Genomic DNA, 24,334 nt, shown 5'->3' with positions numbered 1-24,334 from the left:
AATTTGGTGGGAAGTGATATCCCAGATCAGAAATGTTAATGCCCTGAGTTGGGAAGAGTTTTAGACTCTGTTTAATGAAAAGTACTACAATGATGCCATCAGAGCTACAAAAGCTGAAGAGTTCAGCAAGTTGTTTCAGGGAATCCTGTCAGTGACTGAGTATGCTTTAAAGTTTGACAGACTAGCAAAGTTTGCAATGGAGCTGGTGCCCACTGATGGGACCAGAAGGGAGAAGTTTCCTGTAACGCCCTACTACCTTAGAGCCATTACTAATGAGTTTATAAAGTGCAATTAACTCGCTAAGCGAGGTTTTTAGAACAAAAGTATGTTTAAGCAATAAATCTAGGCTGGAATCTTTAAAAAGTACTCAATTTCATTAAACGTTCAAGAGTTTAACATTCGGGATCCCAAAATAAGGTTTGCAAAATATTTACAATTCAAAATGGGTTTACATATGACTAATTAACAAAAACATGGTTTAGTACAGCCATTTCTCAAAACGCCCCCAACCAAAGCAGTCGGGCAGGCCAAACATGTACGCGCCGTTCCCACACTCTCCGTACTCATGGCTAGTTGACCTTCTCTTTGCCCTTACTTGCAACACAGAGCACCCGTGAGCCGAAGCCCAGCAAGAAAACTCATACAGCACACAACATATGCATATCATGCAATCATTATAACAGGTAACTCATATCTAATCAAACAGTCCATAAGATTTAAACACATGTACGACCATGCCGTCCCAGAAGCATTACCAAAGCCTGGGATCTCGGTCTTCACCGTAAGGATATCCCATGTATCCATTGGGGTCTCTCCCTAACCACAAGCACCCCATGTGCTAAGTGGTGTTCCCGGCCCCACTGCCGTTCTCAGCCTTTCGCCGTTCCCAGCTCCTTCGTCGTTCATTCAGCTATAACCACATATAGCATATGCAAACAACAATCAAGCTTATAATAATTCATTTAGAGCTACATCCTAGCAAAAATACAACTTAGGGCCACGCCCTGCAATAATACTATGGGCCCGTGCTCTGCTCTACGGGTGCTACAGTTTTCTTACCTGTATCCCGAGCTTTCCGATGCACCAAGGTCACAAGCACGGTCCTCTAGCACGAGCCTCTCCAAAATCCTAGTCACAACACATATAAAACACTTTTAATACTAACCAATCCCAAAACCACTTCCCGGGACCAATTCCGTACTCTCGAGACCTCTAATTCCTTAAAACAATGCATTGGAACCATCCCCCGAGTCCCCGGGCAAAAGCCCTAAAAACACAATTTTTGGCTGTCAAAAATGGCCTAGGGCCGCGGCACTCCCATCAAGGGCCGCGGTGCTCAGGAGCTTTCCCCTAGTCTAGATGCATGCTTGCGCCGCAGCACCAAAGAACAAGGCCGCGGCACCCCTTCATGAACCCAAATTTCTGGGTTTTCCTCTGCATTTTTCCCGAGCCAAAACATCTCCAATTCAACCCAAACAAGTACCTAAGCCCCAAAATCAATTTAAAACCCCAATTGAACCCTTTAACAACCTATAAACATCAAAACCAAACTCAATTACACAATCACACCCAAAATCCAATCTTGAGTTTCAAATTCCTGAAACTTAAACCAGTAGACCAGAAACTTCAACCAAAGCTTGAAAAACTTAAACCATGCTTCCAAATTCTTAAACCATATCAGATACGAAAATTCAAATATGTTTAAAACTCTTACCTCAGTCAATAACTCAGCTTGAACTCCCTCTGTTATCCCAAAAATCAGAGGTGAATGACATGGCAGGCATTAAATACACGTGGCTGACATCTGGCAGAACCCGTGCCCGACAATCGACCAGGAAGACACCTACTGTCACACGATAAACTCCTTCCTACGACCAGCCTTGTCGTACGCACGCTACACACGGAGGAAATCTTAGGCAGTTATAATGGAATCCGAAATTATCTCCCATGATTTCCTGAGTATCCGATTATTTAGGAAAGAATATCTGTAACAAATTAATGTAAATCTTCCCTGAGCTTATAAATAGAAGAAGAGAGCTCAGGGGAGGGGACCTTTTTTTGTTTTTTGCTAGAAGATCTTGGGAGATTAGAGAGAGATTCCACGAGAATATTTGTATTTTCTTATTCAAAGGTCAGTGAAACTCATTGAACCCTAGTTCTTTGATCACCCCCTTGAATCTCATTTCAATAACAATTCAAGTGGACGTAGGTTATTACCAGATCCTGGGGCCAAACCACTATAAACTCTTGTGTTCTTATTGTTTTTCGTCATCACATTCATTTCAACGTATTTTTCCACGTCAAGCGTATTTTGACTCCGTGTTAGTTGGCCAAAATCAGGGTCAACATTATGGTGCTTTCGTTGAGAGCTTGATACAGCATCGTTGAGAAGACCAATGGCGAAAACTACCAGAAAAACTGGACAGGCAGTCAGCGCTGCTCCATCTAACCCGCCTCCTCCTCCTCCAAACGTGACTGAGGATGAGCCACATTTGGAATTTGATGAGGAAGAAATGGACGACGCGACGCTGAAAAGTACCCTAGGGGCATTACATGAGGAGCTGGTCGATCTGAGGGCCAGCCAGGAAAGTGCTGCCGAAATCATGGCGCGGCAGCAACAAGAAATTGAACAACAACGCTTAGAGCTGAGTGAAAGGCAGGCAGAGATGGACCGTCGCCAAAGGGAGGCCATGGCAACCCTCAAGGCAGCCTTACAATTGGCTAGGAATCAGGTTGCACCTGCCTCGCAGCCTGATCAACCCGCGAATGGGCCACCCCATAGGGGTCCCAATCCTAACCCGCCTATCCAACCCTCGAGCCCACAAAGGCTCGAGCAGCCACCGGCGCCTCAAGATGATGTCCCGCTAGGTGTAATGCCCCAAATTCTCCGTTGTGTTTAACGGCGTGAATAGTAGGTCGGGAGGACCATACTTGCTTAATTATGTTATTGATTGATAAAATGCATGTATATGTTGATTATATTATGATATGATGTGAAATGCATGCATGTGAGTCCATATTTCTTATTACAGGGGTGTGATGGTAATTTGGCCCGTTGAGGGTAAATTGATTATTTGTTCGCATGTCGGTGATATATCTTGAGACCACATTATGATGTGGGTTTGTTCGATCCATTTGGCATGAGACGATCAAGGAATGTTATATATCGGTTTGGTCATAACAGGCTTAAGCTCGGGGCTCGGGGTGAGTCTCGGGGTGTTTTAATGATTAGAGTGTTACCGGGCATTAAAGGGTAACGGGATGTGAAATATTGGTGTTTGAGAATTTTGAGATTAGCGGGAATTGGGAAGCGTTAATTATCATTAACGGTGTAGGTGGAAAGTGCCAAAATTACCCTTGAAGTTGTTTTAGAAGCCTTAAATGACCTAGGGGCATTTAGGTCATTTGGCTAGGATATATGTGGTTTTAGAAGGCTGTAGAAACCGTACAAAACAGAGCAAAAACAGAGAGTGAATTTTCTCCTTCCCGTGCATCCATTTCTCTCTTTTCTTCTTTGGGGTTTTGAGCTCAATGGGTGGAATTAAGCTAGGAGATCAAGGGGTTAAGGTTGTAGACTTGGTTCAGCCATTGAAGAGGGTTTGGTTTTGAATTTCAGGTGAGTTTTATCCATTATTTTTCTGGTTATACTCTGTTTCCGTTTTAAGTTTTCAGCTCTAGATTTAAGTGTGGAAAGTTGGAATCAAGGGGAGTTCTTGTGGTGTTTTACTTGGGTTATGATGGGGGAGAGTTATGGGTGATATTTGGAGGTTTAAATGGGTGTTTGGAAGAGGTTTTGAGTTGGTTTGAAGAGCTGGTTCTAAGGTTAAACGCAAGAGGATGTTTGCTGGTGCGTGCTGAATTCTGGGCATTTTAGCTTATTGAGCCGCGGCCTGGCATAGGTGAGCCGCGGCCCAAGGTGCCTGTCAGGAGGGTGGCCGCCTCTGTTTGGAGGCGCGCCGCGGCGCAGCTGGGGAGGGCCGCGGCCCAACAGGGCATTTTGGCCAGAAAAGTGTTTTAAGCAAGGGAATTCAAACCTAAGGCCTCGGGGTTGAACCTACTACCCGGTTGAGTAGTGTTTGATGTCCCGGAGGTTAGGATTTAGTTTGGGAACCTTTTATTATTCATTTTATTGATGGAATCCCATAATTTGGTTATGACCAGGTAACCGCTAAAGGACCAAAAGGTCGATCGTTCTCAGGGTCACTCTTTTATTCGTTCTAGCTCGAACCCGAGGTAAGAAAACTGCACCCAAAGTGTGACATGCATGGATATTTGTGAGGCATGTTGATTGTATAAATATGGACATGGGTTGAATACTGAATCGACAAAAGTGTTAGTATCAACTGTGAAGCTGTGACTCATTAGTCAGGTTCGGCAGTGATACTGGACACAGGTCAGGAAGCACTGACTCATTAGTCAGAATCGACAAAAGTGTTAGTGTTAACTGTGAAGCTGTGACTCATTAGTCAGGTTCGGCAATGATACTGGACACAGGTCAGATAGCGCTGACTTATTTGTCAGAACGGCCTTAGCGTGAATCACGCAAGCCAACAGAGATTAGATCTAATCGACTACTAGCATTGAATGACTCAAGGAGCATTAATGCCTGACCGACCCTGAGGGTCGATGAATAAATAGAGCTTGGAGGCTAGTGGCTTACATAGCAGCCAATCTCCCGCTAAAATCATGTGATGTTCATTTGCTTGTTTGAAAGCTTTATGATTCAGTGTGATTATAATGATAATCATTTGATAATGTTTATGAAAAGTATTATGTTTTCTTGCTGGGCTTTGGCTCATGGGTGCTATGTGGTGCAGGTAAAGGGAAAGAAAAGCTCACCTAGCCTTGAGTGGAGAGCTGATGTGGTGATGTGTACATATGCGGCCGCTTGACCACCACGGCCAAGGAGTTCTCAGAGGAACTAGGGGGTTTACCCTATTTTTGCCGCTTAGGTCGGCAGGATTGTAAATTTCGAACACTAGTGACCATTTTGTACTGAGAACCACTTGTAAATGTTTTGTTTAGCTCTGCAGAGCAGTTTGTAATAAAAATCTCCATTTCCTTTTTATTGGTTTTGTACCTTAACCTGTTAATTACACTTAGAGCACATTTTTTACCAAAGAACTCAGGTAGTGAGTCAAATTTCCGGTCCACCATTCACCGTAACTATTCTGGGGTAGCCTGGGCGTTACACTAGGAGACCCTGAAGCACAGCCTCCATCCCAAATTGGTCGCGGAAATCCCCCGCATCAGAGGCTGAATAGGACCGGGCAGCATCCTCGTAGTCCTAGACGCCATAGGGACGATGAGCCAAACCTTCCGAACAGAGGACAGCATCCTCCTGGTAACAGGAGGAACTCAGAGTTAGGTTCTACGGTTCGAGGCCCCCCACGGCATGATAATGCATGGGGACCTAACGACCAACGCAGACCACCCTCTAACGCTCGGGAGGTTCCAGCCCGAAAAGGTAATCGAAGGAATAGTCGATCCCACCATAGCCAATCAAGATTCAGAGATGGCCATGGTTATAATGAGGCCGACTCAGGTAGAGAAAATGTTGGTCGGAGGAATGAAGAAAGAGGTGGAGGCAGAAGCCAGCTACCTCAGGATGACCAACGCGACAGACGGGATGCTGGGGGGCAGCCCAGACAAAACAACGTCTTCAACCAGCTCGGAGCTAGCGAGCAGCGGAGGAGAGACGAGGACTTAAGAGATGTACTCAACGATCGCCGTGAGCGGCAATGCGAGTACGTCCCCCCAGCACCAGAGGCCACGGCGATTCCTAGCGCTGTGCAGGCCCAGATAGATGCCCTCAACCAGGCAGTGCAGCAGCTGGTCGGGGGAAGAACATCTTACATCGACCACGATAGGAGAAAAGGCACTCCTTTCGTCCAGAGGATAGCTATGGTAAAAATGCCTAGCAAGTTTAAAATGCCTACGCTTCCAAACTTTGATGGGTATGGTGACCCGGTATCTCACGTCAACAAGTTTGAGATACAAATGGACATTCAGAAAGTGTCTGAGGATGCTCGATACCGGATTTTCCCTGCGACACTTTCTGATGCCGCATAGGAGTGGTTTTTTAAATTCCCTCCTGCAAGTATAGTTTCCTGGGAAATGTTAGTAAAGGATTTTTACGGACAGTTCTAAGCGGGTCATGTGCACCCGACTGAGGCAAACCAGCTGGTTGAAATACACCAGCAAGATGGAGAACCACTGAAAGACTACGTCCAGTGCTTCATGCGAGTAGCTGCTGGAGCAAAAATAGTGGGAGACGAAGGCAAAATGATGGCCATAACCGCAGGGGTTAAGCACCGCACTCCTCTCTGGGAAAGCCTCCGAAAACATGGGGTTAGAACTACCCAGGAATTCTTGGATCGGGCTGATCGCCACATCAAGCTCGAAGACGCCATCGCCGACAAAGAAAAGCCCCCAGGACCTGGAGCCCTGCAACCAAACGATATACGACTTCTTTAGTGAGGGAATCTCCCCCGCAGGGTCAATCAAACTACCAGTGACAGCAGGTACAGCGCCTGCTACTAGGACATTACTCGCTACTTTTATAGTAGTCGATTGTCCTTCGGCGTACACTGCCGTCATTGGGAGGCCTATACTGGTTGATCAACGGTCGGTCACCTCTATGTGGCACTTAGCCATGAAATTCCCGACAGAGGCAGGGGTAGGACGCGTGGTGGGAAACCAGAGGGAGGCTAGGGAGTGCTACAACGCCTCAGTCACGAAGGCGAAGAAGGGAACGTCAAAGGGCACTCCCCCAGATAGGTTGCAAATGGAAATTGATACACAAGCCCAATTCGGTGATGGAGTCACCAAATAGGGTGTTGCCCAAAGTGAGGATAGAGATTTAGATCCTCGCTTTGGGGATTTTGAAGAAAACGTTGGACCCGTCGAGGACCTGGAAGAGGTCCAACTTGACAAGAAAGACCCGACCAGAGTCGTGAAGGTCGAGAAAAACTTAGAACCAACCACGAAGCGTGCACTGGTGGAGTTTTTGCGGAAAAACCAGGAAATCTTTGCCTGGTCGCACAAGGACGTGACTGGGATAGATCCTGCAGTTATCAGCCATGTCCTGAACATAGATAAGAGTTTTCCGCCCGTGCAACAGAAAAGAAGGCTGCTCAATAAGGATCGGCCGAGAGCCTTAAAAGAAGAAGTTGAAAGATTAAAGGAGAATGGGTTCATCAAGGTGGCATTTTATCCATCGTGGGTCTCTAATCCTGTACTGGTTCCTAAGCCTAACGACAAATGGCGAACCTGTGTGGATTTTACAGACCTCAATAAAGCCTGCCTGAAGGATTGCTTCCCACTCCCAAGGATCGACCAGTTGGTCAATGCTACTGCAGGACACGAGATCCTCTCCTTCATGGATGCATACTCAGGCTATAATCAGATCAGAATGCATCCCCCTGACAAGGATCACACTAGCTTTCGAACCGATAGGGGATTATACTGTTATAAAGTAATGCCCTTCGGACTGAAAAACGCAGGTGCGACTTACCAGCGACTGATTAACCACATGTTTAAAGAGTTGATTGGCGTAAACATGGAGGTGTATGTGGATGACATGCTGGTAAAGTCGAAAAAGGCATAAGGACATGTGAAGGATTTGTAAGAGTGTTTCAATGTATTGAACAAGTACCAGATGAAACTAAATCCTCTCAAATGTTCCTTCGGGGTTGGATCAGGGAAGTTTTTGGGGTTCATTGTTAATTCAAGAGGAATCGAGGCCAACCCCGACAAGATAAAAGCCCTGATCGACATGAAATCGCCAGAGAAGATCAAAGAAGTACAAATTTTAACTGGGAGGATTGGAGCCCTAAGTAGATTTATTTCAAAATCAACGGATAAGTGTGTCCCTTTCTTCAATCTACTTAGGGGCAATAAGAAATTTGAATGGATAGGAGACTGCAAGCAAGATTTTCAGGCCTTGAAAGCCCATATGGCACAGCCTCCTATTTTATCAAAGCCTATCGAAGGAGAAACTTTGTTCATTTACCTGGCGATCACTGAAGTTGCTGCTAGTGCGGTACTAGTACGAGAGGAAGAAGGTGTACAAAAGGCAGTTTACTATGTAAGCAAGAGACTAATCGGAGCAGAACTGAGGTATCCTCCCATTGAGAGGTTAGCATACTGTTTAATCTTGGCCTCAAGGAAGCTACGTCCTTACTTCCAAGCCCATCCTATTACAGTTTTAACTGACCAGCCCCTTCGGCGAGTCCTCCAAAAACAAGAGGCAGCTGGGCGTTTATTAAAATGGGCAGTCGAACTGGGGCAGTTCGATATTACATATTCACCACGAGCAGCAGTAAAAGGACAGGCCTTGGCTGATCTTATTGCGGAGTTCACCAAACTCCCAGACAATGATCAGTGCGAAAAACCTAGTGCGCCTGAGCCTCAAGATGAAGCTCCTTCGTGGAAGTTGTTGACGCGGTTCTTCACCAACAGGAAATTAAGAAAAGGTGAGAAAGGGATTAGTGCTTATGTTGAACCGAAATAGATGAATGATCTTAGAAATGAGTTGGTGACACAATAATGCATTTTTTGAGTGGTTCAAAGGTTAAAATCCTTCTACTCCACTAGTCAGTATTATTGCTATATACTGGATATTTGATTACAGGGTATTTCTTACAATAGAGAATCCAACCCCTATTAACTCCCAAGGTCTCCATATTTATAGGAGAAGGCACCAGGGAGTTGGTAAGAAGGTCATCCCGTGACCTTCTTACCTATCATGTCAACTCTGTGACATTCATGATTAATTCCTAAACCTGACACATAAGTGTGGTCAAATCAATAGGTAAGGAGATAATGGGCCGCACAGCCCAACCCAGTCGTGGGTGTCTGAATACGCACGTTCCTGCTGCATGTCCGAGAAGTCAGGGATATATCAAACACGTGATGTCTGATATATGCACATTTACCTTGTGTGGTTGATTTTATAAGGGGTCGCAGCCTCACGAGCTGGATCTTCACTCGACCTGCGGCCTTCTGAGTCCAGCCTTAATCCTTAGGCAATCTTGGCAAACCTTTAGGTTACCCCGAGCTAAGGAGGTAGGACCTTACGACAACAGCTCCGGTCCTGGGGATGTCTGCCTGGTAATCATGATCAGGTCGTACCTCAGCTCGCTAACCAGCCCGTGGGAAAACCAAGGCGTACAGAAGTTATTCACAGATGGATCGTCCAGCGAATCTCACGCGAGAGCAAGAGTAATTTTGATAACGCCAGAAGGGCATCAATTTCACTGCGCCATTAGGTTTGACTTCGTAGCATCGAACAATGAAGCAGAGTACGAAGCACTCCTCGCTGGATTACGATTGGCAAAAGACATGAGTATAAAGGTGTTGGATATTTACAGTGATTCACAACTGGTAGTGAATCAAGTTCTAGGGGAATATCAAGCACGAGGCCTGAAAATGGTGGCCTACTTGAACAAAACTAAAGACTTGTTAGCCCAATTCACGAAGTATACCCTCCAGCAAATCCCCCGGGATCAGAATTCGAACGCAGATGCCTTAACCAAACTCGCGAGCGCAAAAGATGCTGACACTTTGAATATTGTGCTGGTGGAAAGTTTGAGCGAGCCAAGCATACGAACAAATGAAACCAGTATGGAAATCTGATTGGAAGATACATGGATGGCGCCTTATTTGGAGTATCTTACAAATGGTGTACTACCATCAGATAGAAACAAGGCCAGAACTCTTCAAAGGCAAGCTGCTAGGTATATACTGGTCGATAGTGTTCTATACCGAAGGAGATATTCCATGCCACTGCTCAGATGTATTACACCAGAGAAAGCTAAGGAGCTAATGAAGGAAGTACATGAAGGCTTCTGCGGGGATCACGCTGGGGGGCAAAGTTTGGTGAAAAAGATTCTAAGGCAGGGTTATTTCTGGCCGACTATGAACGAAGATTCAATGGAGTTTGTACGAAAGTGCGATAAGTGTCAGAGGTTTTCCAAAATCCCACGCGCAGCTCCAAACGAGTTAAAACAGATGCAGAGTCCTTGGCCTTTTGCAGTATGGGGTATAGATTTGATCGGATGCCTGCCAACGAGAAAAGGCGGAGTGAAGTATGCAGTTGTAGCAATCGACTACTTCATCAAGTGGGCCGAAGCTGAACCACTCGCTACCATAACGACAAAGAAAGTGCTTGACTTTGTTATCAAAAACATTGTTTGCCGATATGGTTTTCCTCGAAAGATTGTCTCACACAACGGAACCCAGTTTGACAGTGACTTATTCACAGACTTCTGCGAAAGGCACGGGATTATTAAAAGCTTTTCTTCAGTCGCGCATCCACAAGAAAACGGGCAGGTCGAAGCAGTGAATAAAACGCTTAAGGACACCCTGAAGAAAAGACTTGAAGACGCTAAAGGGGCATGGCTAGAACAGCTGCCTGAAGTACTCTGGTCGTATAGAACTTCTCACCGAACAGCGACACGTCATACTCCGTTTTCCTTAACATACGGGTATGAGGCCATGTTGCCCGTCGAGTTAGATCCACCCTCGCATTGACGAATTACATACGACCAGGATCAGAACAACCAACTAATGATGGAGTCCCTAGACTCACTAGAAGAAAAACGAGAAAAATCCCAACTCCGATTTACTGCGTACCAGCAAAAGGTCGCCCGGTATTTTAACTCAAAGGTGAAAGAAAGGAAATTCAGCGTCGGTGACCTAGTGCTGTGACGAGTTTTCTTAAATACCCACGACCCCACTGCTGGAGTACTCGAACCAAACTGGGAAGGACCTTACCAGATTGAAGAAGTCCTTCACCCGGGCACCTACAAACTTGCACGCTTAAATGGAGATCTCGTTCCACGCTATTGGAATGGAGAACACCTGCGCAAGTATTATCAGTGAACAGTCCTTCTTAAAGGACTGGCTTGTATTAATTTTTACTTTTTACAAGTTTCAAAAAAGGGTTAGCCACGTTGTATGGCTAATCGCTTATAAGTGTAAGATCTTTTTAAGATCACTCGTAAAGACATGATTAGTCCATTTTTAATACGAGATTATAAGGGACTGTGCGCAGCCAGTCATTCTTGCCAACCTTTGTAAATTTATTTTTACAAGTATTTGTTCATTACTTGTGTTGTTTTGCTGTATTACAAGTATTGAATTTCATAACGAGCAGTAATGTTCGAACAGGTCGTGGTCAAGGCAAGTGACCAAGGACCTAAAGCTCCTCGATCACTTGGGGGGCATATAAGGTACATCGATAGCAAAGCGTACCATGAGGTATGTAAACACATGAACAAAATGAGTGAAAGCATGCTACGATACTTAGAGCATTTTTTAAAATTTATGTTTTGTTAAATCAAACCAAAGTACTATGCTAAGTTCGGTCATGCGAACAGGTATTATAATAAAAGAAACATTATAATATCAATAAGGCAATCATTTACACCGCGAGCATTATTGCTCGGATGTAAATGCGTAATTAAAAGAAAAAGCCTTTACACCACGAGCAGTATTGCTCGGATGTAATCGTTCAAGTGTATGTAAAAGAGCTGCCCTCGCAGCAATAAAAATAAACTGTCTTTACAGATAGACCCGTGGGCCATAAAAACTGAATGAAAAATAAAAAGAGAATTATTAGGGAGCAAGAGGGTCTTCTGGATTAGGAGTGCTCTAATCAACCGGAGGACCAGCCTCAGCATCAGCAGCAGGGGTTTTGGCCTTAGCCCTCTCCTCTGCCTCCAACCGAGTGGCGCACTGCGCCATCAGCGTCCTTTGCAACTGCTCGGAGAGATAGTTAATGTTGGCCTCCCGATTGTGCTTCCAGAAATCGTAGAAACAGAGGAAGGTGGCTTCCTTGTACTTCTTCAAATTTCTGGCCCTGTCCTCCTCGAGCTCCTGAACGCGCCCCTCAAGCTCCCGCACCCGCTCCTCGAGTCTCTTTATCTCCTCCTTGCTTCCATTCAAGTTAAGGTTAAGCTGCTTACATTCTTGGGTGACGAGTACAACACTTTCCCTCCATTTGTGCCGCTCCTAGTTAGCTTTCTTTAAGGCCCCTTGGCTGTCCTGAAGCTCCTGGGTGAGAGTGGCTTGGTCCTTGCACAGCTGTTCATTCAGCTTGGACAGCTCCTTGTTCTCCTCGAGCTGCTTTTTGTTCTCATCCTCAAGTGCCTGCTTGGCCTGGGCAAGCCTGGAGTCAAAGTCCTTTTCTAAAGAGACCAACGCCCTGGCACGGCGCCAGCTGGCAGTTAAAGACAGCAGCCCCTGAAGAAAAAATGAGATAAAGTTAGGAATGGAAGTCTGGCATAGACGATAAAGCAGCAGAAAATGACTTACGCTGACTATCTCATTCAACCCTCTGTTGATGATTTGGTCAACTTCCATCGTGGCAGTATCATTGAGGGCGGTTTGGCTGGGTTTGTGCTTCGAGAGCCGATATATTCTCTCCCTGGCCATGCCAACTATGTGGCTGGGCAGGGAGCCTTCGGACAAGTTATCCAAAGTTTCTTTGTTGGCAGCCTTAGGGGAGGGCTGAGGATTGGCAGGCGTGGGGGTCGTCTGCTCGGGAAGGGGCAGAGGTGGTAAGTCTTCCTTGGAGGGGGCGGCGGCAGGAGCATCTTCTGTCCGGGCCTTCTTCGAAGGGGTCTTGCTGCTTTCCCCTCGAGCCCTTTTGCTGTCCTTCTTCGGGACAGAGGAGGTAGCGGCAGCTTGGTAATGCTCGAAGAAGTCCTCGGAGTCCATACCTACACCAAGGGAAATAATTCGAACAGTGAGATTAAAGGGTCACGGGAAAACAGAGATTAAAGTAAAAGGATTACAAAAGTAAAGTACCCAAGCTACAACTACTGGTCGTAACATTATCTACTGAACTACCTAGTTCCTGGAAGAAATCTGAGTTTTATGAAGGGGCGTTCCTAAAGTTGCCATCCCCATCAAATAGATGAGAGGGAATTGGAAAATTATTTAAAAATGAGATTATTGTACCATTTGCATCCGACGAGTCGTCAGAAAGTTTGGTAGGCTCGGCAGCCTTTTGTTTCCCCTTGCCCATGGGGACCGAAGATTCTGCTGCTTAGTGGGGAGCAGCAGGTTCCCTGATCGTAACCCCAGTTGGCCTCCTCCATGGAAGGGGTGCCTGAGGTTACTGCTCAGGTTCCACATTGATGTGGACACCACCCGCCGAGGGTTCGTTAGTCGCAGGCTGGGAACCCCAAAGGCCAGCCAGCCTAAGGTTAGCCTCATTAATTAAGTTCTTTACACTCTTAGCAGCATTTGGCACGCTGGCTAAGAGTGTTGCCCTCGACTCCATTCCCGGAGTAGGGATCGGGCGTAACCATGGGCCTCGAACACATTAACGAAGTATTATGACAAGAAAGGATTAAAGTACGAAAACCACTGGTGAAGGATTTTTTTTTACCTCCTCGAGTGAAGGCCAGATTGTCTACGGCGATGTCGGGCGTAAGGAAGTACTCCTGATGGTACTTCCCCACGTTGGAGATGTTAGTGGTATCGGACAGAAAGGTGCGCCCGGTCTCCTAGTGGCAGAAGTGGAAGAACCCCGTACCATCATGGTTGGGGTTGGACTTGAGGTCAAACAGAAAATTGACCTCATGTGGAGAAGGAGCTGGCCATTTTTTGAGCTTGTAGAGGATATAGAGTGCGGCCAGCATCCTATACCCATTCGGGGTGATCTGAAAGGGGGCTACCCCAAAGTAGTTTGCCACCCCTTGAAAGAATGAATGAAGAGTCAAGGTGGCACCTGCCTCAATGTGGTACCTTGACCGGGCACCGTAAGCCCCTCCTGGCAAGTTGGCTCGCTGGTCGGTGGAAGGTCTAACCAGGGTCACCCCTGTCAGATTGTATTTGTTTAAGTAGTTGGCGATCATACGAAGCGTCACCGAACTTGGGGGGACGACATGCCACTCGATAGCCGGCTGGTCAGTGTGGTGAGGATGGGCACGCCTCTAGACGTCGGTCTCAAGGGCGAATTCACCTCGACCACTGGTCGAGGGGGCATCAGCAGAAGGCTGACTTGGAGAGTTAGGGTTTCGTCTTTTTCGAGCTTTGGTTTTTGTTCTGGCCATTTTCTGGTTGGGAACTGGTGGACAATTTGGGCTAGGACGTGAAAAGGGGATTTCTGGGATCAACGTAGATGGGTTCTCTTCGCCTTTGAGTAGTTGGGTTAAGAGCTCGTCCTCAATAGGTCTTTCTCCTCCCCAAGGGTCTTGCATATGAACTGCAAACAGAAAATGGAGGAGATAAGACACAATCCGAGAAGTAGTGTGGGAAATTGGGATAACGTTACTCGTATCTAAATAACCAGCAGCATCCTAATCCTACACTAAATGCGACATGAGTAGTTTGAAAAAAAAAAAGGAAGTAAACTGTTTTCTGAAGGAGAACTTTTTCGACTCCTAAGGGGCGGGAAAATTTTTCGGTTTTTTCACCTAGGCTTAAAGGTTGAATCTTTCGTCAACCTAAGGCCCCAAACCAATGATACTAACTATTAAACTAAAGTCCTGGCCTATACAAAGCATAAAGACACACTCTTGTCGAGCAATGGGCAATTTATACCAAAAGACCCTTAAAACCCTACTCAAGAACATAGAAAATCACATAGCATGAAATGGCATGCATGGCGTAATGAAAAGCTTAAAGAGCAAAGTGCTTACCTGGGTGAAGACGGAGATTCGGAAGAAGACAAAAAATTCGAATCGGAAGACCTTCAGCTAGACGTCGGACTGGTTTCGAAGCTCTGTATTCTGGGGCAAGTTCTTGAAAATCTTGGCAAAAATGGTGAGTAAAAATTTTTAAAGAAGAAGAAAAGCTTATTTATAGGGACCGAGGTTATGGCCAAAAAGCAGTAATCATCATTTCCCACTTTCGAAACAAGGGGAAGTGTATAAGCCGTCAAATTGCCTTTTTGGAAACTGAAAAGGCTTGATTAGACATAATTATGTCACAGTTTTCAAAAATGCACGGGGATCCTGACAGACATCATGGGGATGTGAATGGTTGTTTCCTTAAGTTTCTTTATTGCTGGTCGCACTAAACAAACTTGGGGGGCAAATGTTATCCCAAAAATCAGAGGTGAATGACATGGCAGGCATTAAATACACGTGGCTGACATCTGGCAGAACCCGTGCCCGACAATCGACCAGGAAGACACCTACTGTCACACGATAAACTCCTTCCTACGACCAGCCTTGTCGTACGCACGCTACACATGGAGGAAATCTTAGGCAGTTATAATGGAATCCGAAATTATCTCCCATGATTTTCTGAGTATCTGATTATTTAGGAAAGAATATCTGTAACAAATTAATGTAAATCTTCCCTGAGCTTATAAATAGAAGAAGAGAGCTCAGGGGAGGGAAACTTTTTTCTTTTTGGCTAGAAGATCTTGGGAGATTAGAGAGATTCCACGAGAATATTTGTATTTTCTTATTCAAAGGTCAGTGAAACTCATTGAACCCTAGTTCTTTGATCACCCCCTTGAATCTCATTTCAATAACAATTCAAGTGGACGTAGGTTATTACCAGATCCTGGGGCCGAACCACTATAAACTCTTGTGTTCTTATTGTTTTTCGTCATCACATTCATTTCAATGTATTTTTCCAGCGTATTTTGACTCCGTGTCAGTTGGCCAAAATCAGGGTCAACACCCTCCAATCCCAGCTTTAAACCAAATTCCTCTTGATAAACTAGTTGAATTCTCATGCAAAACCAGCCATGGCTATCTTTCAATTTTCATTCTCACCTTCTAAAATCAAGCTTAAAACTTAACAAAACAAGGGATAAACTCTTACCTCTGAATAATTCTTGACTTAAGTTTGATTCCACACCCTTAAGCTCTTCACTAGCCTCAAAGAACTCAGCTCACTTCCTCTTCCACTTTGCCTTCTAGGTTCTTAGTTTTCCCTTTCCTTCTTGATTTCTCTAGCCCTCCAAAACTTGACTTCAGTCATACTTAGCATAAAGTATCATGAATATTCATTTCCCTCAGCTGAAGCCATCTAAACCTCTGCCAAAAGACCATCTTATCCCTCCATCAAAATCCTTTCCTAACTAAACCTCAAGGGCACTCTTGTCCTTTCACCTATACTACAATTCTACCATTTCTTCCATCTAAACTTGTTACTCTCAGCAGTTACTAATGGTTACACAGGTTACTCAATCACCAATAACCGTTAACCACTAATTCCCAAATTCCCAAATTACAAAATTCTCAAAATACCCCCAGGCTCCTCCCGAGCCGGGTATAAAATCCCGTTGTGACTTTTAAGTTAACTAGCTCTCTAGGACCGTCTCGGCACGTGCATCACACTAATATCACCACACTCACGTGGTGCAAATCACATAACACAATTATCATATTTATGCCCTCAGCGGGCTAAATTTACCAATTTACCCCTAGCATACAAACGGGGTCCACATGCATATTTATACCACCTAAACATGCATTCTAATCACATATTCATTCAAATTCACATATATTATCATGTTAATCCACTTATTGCCCTCCAGGCATGCTAATCAAGGTCCTAAACCTTATTAGCAACTTGGGGTGTTACATTTCTCCAAGGGCTACAACCTAGAATAGCTTGTGATGTTCGTATTACCACTGTGTCTGGGGTTACTACTTATGCACAGGTGGTTGAGAAGGCGCTCACATCTAAGAGCACAGAGAACACGATTTGGTGGTATAATGCAGCAAGGAGAGACACTAGGAGGGTGGGACCTCCATTTATAGGTTCAGGTAAGGGCGGAGGCCCCAGTGATCAGAAGAGAAAAGCTCTTGATTCCTTCCCAACTCCAGGCCTTGACAGACGACCACGTGGGATTTCAATGGGCCGCCAAGGTAGTTGTGAGGCCTGGAGAATTTATCCAGAGTGCCCTAGGTGCAAGAGGCGCCATGTAGGGGAGTGTAGGGCAAGATCCTGCTTCTTATGTGGGGTAATAGGACATTTCAAGAAAGATTACCCGAAAGCAAGAAAGGAAGAGCCAAGAAAGGCAGAAAACTTGGCCCCAGCTCGAGTGTTCGCATTGACTCGGGCAGAAGCTGAGGCTTGTCCCTCAGTAGTTACAAGTCAGCTTTTTAGTGCTGGAACCCCTTATACTATTTTGATTGATTCTAGTGCTACACATTCTTTTGTTGCGAGTAGAATTATTGATAGACTGTGTAGACCATGTGATTATTATGTTGTGGGGTTCAGGAGCATATTACCCACTAGGAAGTTAGTGGTATTTAGGAGATGGCTCAGATCATTGCCAGTGACAGTGGAGGGCAGAGAGTTATCAGTTGATTTGATAGAATTGGTTATGACCGACTTTGACATGATTCTGGGTATGGATTTGTTAATGAAGTATGGGGCAACCATTGATTGCAGAAGAAAGATGGTAACCTTTGAGCCTGAAGGTGAGGATCATTTTGTGTTTGTTGGCACTGTGCATGGACCTCGTATACCTATAATATATGTTCTGAGGGCTAGAGATCTATTGCAAGGAGGTTGTGTAGGATTCTTAGCCAGTGTGGTTGATACTACTCAAGTCATTTCAATGGGACTAAAGGAGACCAAACTAGTCTGTGAGTTTTTGGGTGTGTTTCCAGAAGATTTACCATGGTTTCCACCACATAGAGAGATTGAATTTGTAATTGAACTGGCACTAAGGATATAGCCAGTGTCTAGAGAACCTTACACAATGGCCCTAGGAGAATTAAAAAAAACTGAAAGTACAACTGCATGAGTCGTTAGACTTAGGTTTAATCAGACCTAGTTTCTTACCGTGGGTGTAACGTCCCAAATTTGCTAATAAGGCTTAGGGCCTTGATTAGCGTGCCAGGAGGGAAATAATTGATTTAATTATGTCAATATATGAATTTGATGATTATGTGATTAGAAATGCATGTGTTAGGTGAATTAAATATGCATGTGTTTGGCTATTAGGGGCATATTTGTAATTTTTTCCCGTTGAGGGCATAAATGTGATATATGTGTTAATTGTGATTGAAACCATGAGTGAGTGGTGATATATTTGTGATGTACGATTCGAGACGGTCCTAGGGAGCAGTTTAGTTAAAAAGTCACAACGGGGTCAAATACCCGGCTCGGGAGGAGTCATGGGGTATTTTGGGAAAGTAATATGTGCTCGGGATTTATCAAGTAATGGGCAGTGGCTTAGTAATTATTTGGACATGTCGGGATTAAACGGGGATTTATAGGAACACTCAAGGAATTAGTGGGACATGGAAAATGATGGAAATGCCCTTCGTGGCACTTAAGGATGTAGATAAACTTAAGGGGGCATTTTGGACCTTTGGCAAGGGATATACAAGGTTTAAAAAGCTGAGGTTCTGGAGGGACTATGAAAGGAAAAAGAAACAGAAGGAAAACCAAGCAAGAAACCTCAACTTTGCTCTCTCACTCGGCTCACTCCCTCCCTCTTGAAAGCTTAGAGATTTTGAAGGAAATCTGAGAATCATAGGCTAAGGAAGTGAGGAATTGGCAGCTTGTTGTGCTGTGAAGTGGTTCAAGGTCAAATTAAGTTCAGAGGTAAGCTCTTACACTTGATCATCATGTTGAATTCTGCTGAACTTTGTTAGAACTTAAGCTAGCATGAAAATGGTTTCCAAGGTTGGTTTTGGGTGTTTTGTGGGTGTAAGAATTTGTTTATGAGTTTGTTAGGATGTTTAGGCTTTATGGATAAGAATTCTGAGCTTAATTATGAGGTTAACTGAAGTTTGGGGTGTGAATTATGGGTTTAGGCTCGGGGGAAAACTTAAGAAACTGGCTGGTTTCTGGGACCCGCTCCGCAGCCCGTGTAACGCCCCGGTAACCCCAGAACAGTTACGGTGAACAGTGAACCGGAAATTTGACTCGCTACCCGAGTCCTTTGGTTAAAAACGTGATCTAGGTACTATTAACAGGTTAAGGTGAAAAACCAACAAAAAGGAAAGGGTATATTTCATTAAGTAAATAAACTGCTCATGAGCCTTTCAAAATATTTACAAGTAGTTCGTAATACAAAAGAGTCACTACAGTTTCAAATTTACAATCCCCGCCGATCTAAGCGGCAAAAGTAGGGTAAACCCCTAGTCCCTCTGAGAACTCCTTGACCGTGGCAGTCAAGAGGCCCTGTATGTACATCACATCGCCCAAGCTCTCCACTCAAGGCTAGCCAAGGTTTTCCTTTCCTTTACCTGCACCACATAGCACCCATGAGCCAAGGCCCAGCAAGAAAACATAATAAAACATGATATAATATCAACAACGATCATAATAACCATTCAGGACTATCAGTCCAACATATAGGTGACAATAGCCAAAAGTCACAATAATGAGCATCGCTCCCTCTAGCCATGTGATGATAGGGTCACCAGGGCTTAACTGATAGGTGATTCTTTCATAAGTTCGTTCAGGACAGGTGCATGGTTATTGGTCACCAACATAACCTTCCTTACGACCCTAGAGTCGAAACTATGGACAACGTCCCTTAGCCACATGACAAACGGTCACCGGGGTCATAGACCTTGGCTATAGTCATCTGGTTGTAGACCAGGCAAGCACTTATAAGTTCTTCGACCCTAGGGTCGGTCTAGCATTAATGCCATAGAGCCATTCAATGCATAATTCTCGACTCTAGAGTCGGTCCCTGGCTAGTCAGTGTCTTGAACAGGTAATCAGTGTTCACTAGCATTTAATATGCAATCAATGTCCACATATATCAATCAACATGCCCCAATATCAAACCATGCATGTCATATACCTATACAGGGTGCAACTGTATTCATACATTGTTTTCTTACCTCTGGTTCGAGTGGGGATTATAATATGAACGACCCCTGAGAACGATCAACCTTTAAATTCCTTGACGGTCACCTGGTCATAACCAAAATATAGGATTCATCAATAAAAATGATAACCGAGGGTTCCCAAACCAAGATCTAGCCTCCGGGACATCAAACATAACTCAACTAGGTACTAGGTTCAACCCCGAGGCCTAAGGTTTGAATCCCCAAGCTAAAAACATGCTTTTGGCTAAATCTGCCTTGATGGGCCGCGGCTCACCCTCCTGACAGGGCCATTTTCACATTTTGAGCCATCATAGGCCGCGGCACGCCATAGACAGGCCGCGGCTCATTACGCAAAACAGCCAAGAACCAGCACGCACCAGCCAACTCTCCCCTGCGTTTTCCCTTGGAACTAACCCTTCAAACCAACTCCAAACCTCCTCCAAACACTCAATTGAACCCCTAAATAACACCCATAGCTCACCCTCATCAAACCCCAATCAAAACAACACAAAAACCCCCTTTGATTCTCACTTCCCACATCAAAAACCATGAATTGAAAACTAAAACGAAAACAGAGCGCTAGCTGAAACCAAAGGCTGAAACTCACCTTGAAACCGGTTTTGGACCTCCCTCACAAGCTAAATCAAGTCTCCAATCCAGCCCTTAAGTTTTCCCTAGCTTGAATTCCCACCAAGAACTCAAAACTCTCAAAGGAAAAAGTGAAGAAGATGATGTACGGGAATGGAGGAGGCAAACCCCTGTTTTTGTTCTGTTTATTCCACCACCTTCTACAGCCACTTAAGTCTCATATATCCACCCCTAAAATGACCAAAATACCCTTGTGTCATTTAAAGCCTTCCAAGCTACTCTAGGGGTAAAATTGGTACTTTTCGCTTAACCCGTTAATTATAATTAACGCTTCCCAATCCCCGCTAATCTCAATATCCTCAAACATCAACAATTCATAACCCGTTACCCTAAAATCCCCGGTAACGCTATAATCATTAATAACACCCCGAGACTCACCCCGAGCCCCGAGCTCAAACCTGTTATGACCAAACCGATAAATCATGTTTAAAGATCGTCTCATGTCGAAATACCCGAACCAATCCACATTATAATGTGGTCTCACAATATACCATTAACGAACACACAAATATACAATTATACCCTCAACGGGCCAAATTACCAAAACACCCCTGTAAACAAATGTGGACCCACATGCACGCATTTAACATCATATTATAATATAATTCTCATAAACATGCATAAACACACTTAATGGAATAATTAAACAGTTATGGCCCTCCCGGCCTACTAATCCAGCCATTAACCATATTAGGGAATCCGGGGCATTACAACTATCCCCTCCTTACAGAAATTTCGTCCTCGAAATTTACCTGAACAGCTCGGGATACTGACTCCGCATATCAGACTCCAGCTCCCAGGTCACCTCCTCGACCTTGCTGTTCCTCCACAATACCTTAACCAAAGGTATTGTCTTGTTCCTGAGGACTTTATCCTTCTGATCAAGTATCTGAACAGGCTGCTCCTCAAAGGAGAGATCTGGCTCAAGCTCCAGATCTTCATAACTCAAAACATGTCTCTCATCAGATAAATACCTCCGAAGAGCAGATACATGGAATACATTATTCATGGCCGACAATGCCGGAGGCAAAGCTAGTCTGTAAGCCACTTGACGAATCCTCTCCAGGATCTCAAATGGACCTACAAACTTGGGACTCAGCTTACCTTTCTTCCCAAAACTTCTCACCCCTTTCCATGGCGAGACTCTAAGGAAGACATAGTCCCCTACCTGGAACTCCACGTTCCTGCGTTTGGGATCTGCATAGCTCTTCTGTCTACTCTGAGAAGTCAGCATCCGAGCTTTAATCTTATCAATAGCCTCACTGGTCCTCTGAACCGCCTCAGGACCTAAGTATCTCCTTTCACCTGTCTCATCCCAATGAATGGGAGATCTACACTTCCTACCATATAGCACCTCATAAGGTGCAACACCAATGGTAGACTGGTAACTGCTATTGTAGGAGAATTCTATCAAAGGCAGATACTTACTCCATGACCCACCAAAATCCAGCACACATGCCCGCAGCATGTCCTCCAATATTTGGATCGTCCTCTCAGATTGCCCATCTGTCTGAGGATGATAAGCTGTACTGAACTTCAGTCGTGTACCCATGGCTGTCTGTAAACTCTTCCAAAACTTGGAAGTGAATGTAGGGTCCCGATCTGACACGATCTACCTAGGAGCTCCATGGAGGCGCACGATCTCTCTCACATAGAGATCTGCATACTGGTCAACGGTATAAGTAGTCCTCACTGGTAGAAAGTGAGCTGACTTGGTATAGCGATCCACTATCACCCAAATGGAATCATGCTGACCAACTGTCCTGGGCAAGCCCACCACAAAGTCCATTGTGATGTCTTCCCACTTCCACTCTGGAATATCCAGAGGCTGCAGTAACCCTGCCGGCCTCTGATGCTCAGCCTTGACCTACTGACATGTCAAACACTTAGCCACATACTCCACTACATCTCTCTTCATCCCTGGCCACCAATACAATGATCTCACATCCTGATATATCTTCGTGGTGCCTGGATGCAAAGAGTAAGGTGTAGTATGAGATTCATCCAGAATCTCCTGCCTCAATGCAGTGTCTAACGGAACACATATTCGCCCCTTGTACCTCAGCAACCCCAAATCAGACACTGTATAACCCCTGGATGCTCCAGCCAAGACATCCTCTCTAATCTTGATCAGCTGTGGATCACCCAACTGACCCTCTTTAATCCTCTCTAACAGTGTAGACTGTAGCGTAATATTGGCCAACTGGCCCACCAGCAACTCTATACCAGCTCTGGTCATATCATCAGCCAACTCTCTGGCTATCAGCCTAATACCATGAATCTGTCCCAGACTCTTCCGGCTTAAAGCATCTGCTACCACGTTGGCTTTCCCTGGGTGATACAGAATCTCACAATCATAATCTTTCACTAATTCAAGCTAACGCCTTTGCCTCATGTTCAAGTCCTTCTGGGTGAAGAAGTACTTCAGGCTCTTGTGGTCTGTATAAATCTCACACTTCTCTCCATAGAGATAGTGCCTCCATATCTTTAAAGCAAAAACCACTGCTGCCAACTTTAAGTCATGAGTAGGATACCTCTTCTCGTACTCCTTCAGCTGACGAGAAGCATAAGCTATAACTCTCTCTGATTGCATCAAAACACAGCACAAACCCTGATGAGAAGCATCGCAGTATATCACAAACTTCTCCTGGTCTGTCGGAAGACTCAGAACTGGAGCTGTAATCAACCTCTGTTTCAACTCTTGGAAGTTGTTCTCACATTTGTCTGACCACACAAACTTCTGACCTTTGCGTGTCAGCTCAGTCAACGATGTAGTAATCTTTGAGAACCCTTCCACAAAACGCCTGTAATACCCTGCCAATCCAAGGAAACTTCTAACCTCAGAAGCATTCTTTGGCCTTGGCCAATCTCTGACCGCTTCAATCTTTGATGGATCCACTTTAATCCCCTCCTTACTGACAATATGCCCAAGGAAGGACACCTGAGACAACCAGAACTCACACTTCTTGAACTTTGCAAACAATCTGTGTTCTCTCAACCTCTGCAGAACCAACCTCAGATGATGCTCATGCTCTGACTCAGTCTGAGAATATACCAGAATATCATCGATAAAGACGATCACAAACTGGTCTAAATAATCCTTGAACACCCTGTTCATCATATCCATGAAAGCGGCAGGGGCATTAGTCAATCCAAACGACATAACTAGAAACTCATAATGCCCATACTGTAACGCCCTGGCTACCCCAGAACAGTTATGGTGAACGGTGGACCGGAAATTTGACATATTACCTGAGTCCTTTGGTCAAAGCGTGCTCTAAGTGTAATTAACAGGTTAAGGTATAAAACCAATGAAAAGGAAATGGAGATTTTTATTACAAACTGCTCTGCAGAGCTAAACAAAACATTTACAAGTAGTTCTCAGTTCAAAATGGCCATTACAGTTTTAAATTTACAATCCCACCGACCTAAGCGGCAAAAATAGAGTAAACTCCCTAGTTCCTCTGAGAACACCTTGACCGTGGTGGTCAAGCGGCCGCATATGTACACACCACCACATCAGCTCTCCACTCAAGGCTAGGTGAGCTTTTCTTTCCCTTTACCTGCACCACATAGCACCCATGAGCCACTAGCCTCCAGGCTCTCTTTTCTAGCGGGAGAGTGGCTGCTAGGTAAGCCACCAGCCTCCAAGCTCTGTTTGTTCATCGACCCTCAGGGTCGGTCAGGCATTAATGCTCTTTGAGTCATTCAATGCTAATAGTCGATTAGATCTAATCTCCGTTGGCTTGCGTGAACCACGCTAAGTCCATCCTTGACTAATAAGTCAGCGCTAAGTGACCAGTGTCCAGTGTCACCGCCGAACTTGACTAATAAGTCACAGCTTCACAGCTGACACTAACACCTTTGCCAATTCTGACTGACAAGTCAGTGCAACATGACCAGTG

The sequence above is a fragment of the Humulus lupulus genome, chromosome 8 (genome assembly GCF_963169125.1).
Source record: "Humulus lupulus chromosome 8, drHumLupu1.1, whole genome shotgun sequence".
NCBI lineage: Eukaryota > Viridiplantae > Streptophyta > Magnoliopsida > Rosales > Cannabaceae > Humulus > Humulus lupulus.
This window is presented reverse-complemented; position numbering follows the sequence as displayed.